The sequence below is a fragment of the Pan troglodytes genome, chromosome 12 (assembly GCF_028858775.2).
Source record: "Pan troglodytes isolate AG18354 chromosome 12, NHGRI_mPanTro3-v2.0_pri, whole genome shotgun sequence".
Taxonomy (NCBI): Eukaryota; Metazoa; Chordata; class Mammalia; order Primates; family Hominidae; genus Pan; species Pan troglodytes.
Genome location: NC_072410.2, coordinates 40,464,982 through 40,465,983, shown reverse-complemented (window position 1 = coordinate 40,465,983; position 1,002 = coordinate 40,464,982). Strand labels below are relative to the sequence as shown.

General features: G+C 40.9%; 1 pseudogene; it reads left to right on the top strand.

Moving 5' to 3' along the window:
- Positions 1 to 551: 551 nt before the first annotated feature.
- Positions 552 to 646, top strand: LOC112208229 (U6 spliceosomal RNA; annotated as a pseudogene).
- The last annotated feature ends 356 nt before the right edge of the window (positions 647 to 1,002 follow it).

Genomic DNA, 1,002 nt, shown 5'->3' with positions numbered 1-1,002 from the left:
CTCAAAAGCTTGACTTTGTCCTTTCATAACTTAAAGATTCGGTTTTTAATAATTTTCTTCTTTCTCTTTTTGAGACAGGATCTTGTTCTTTTGCCCAGGCTGGAGTGCAGTGGCTCCATCATGGCTCACTGTAGCCTTGACTTCCCAGGCTCAAGCAATCCTCCCACCTCAGCCTCCCAAGTAGCCAGGACCACAGGCATACACCACTATGCCCGGATATTTTTTTAAATTTTTTGTAGAGACACGGTCTTACTATGTTGCCCAGGCTGGTCTTGAACTCCTGGGCTCAAGTGATCCTCCTGCCTCGGCTTCTTGAAGTGCTGGGATTACAGGCATAAGCCACCCTGCCTGGCCAATTTTCTTCTTTCTCCTCTGATTTGTGTTATTCATTTGTCACTACATAATACTGAGCTAAAACCATTTTCTTAGCTCTTTTTTTTTTTTGAAGTCAGGGGAGTTATTTATATTGTGTAATTCTTGACACTGATGAAAAATACATGTTCAGATATGTCTGTTAGAATTGAAACAGGATTTTAAAAATCTTTCATTTCCCACTTTAGCAGCACATATACCAAAATTGGAATGACACAGAACATGGGCCCTGAACAAGGATGACATGCAAATTTGTGAAGTGTTCCATAGTTTTGGTGACTGGATAAAGAAAATCTGGATATGTTTCTTAGCTCTTTGATTGCTATTTAATTGTCTGATGCTTGTTTCAAAACTGCTTTAAAAGTTATTTTCCAGTTGGATGTAACTTTTACAGGATCTTCCTGGTTTTTCATTGCTCCAACTTTGGAATGGCCTGGGATTTCCTATTTTTCTTCCTAGTATGTATCTGTTTCAACTTCAAAATGCCTCAATTTTCTGACAGCTGTTGTTGCCTCTCCCCAACTAGTGTCTTCCTCAAGCCCCTGTGGCAGGCTCATCCTGGCTCCTCCTCTAGTTTGCCTAGATTTATCAGTCCTTGACCTTGGGGGCTTCCTTGTCTTCAGCCTCACA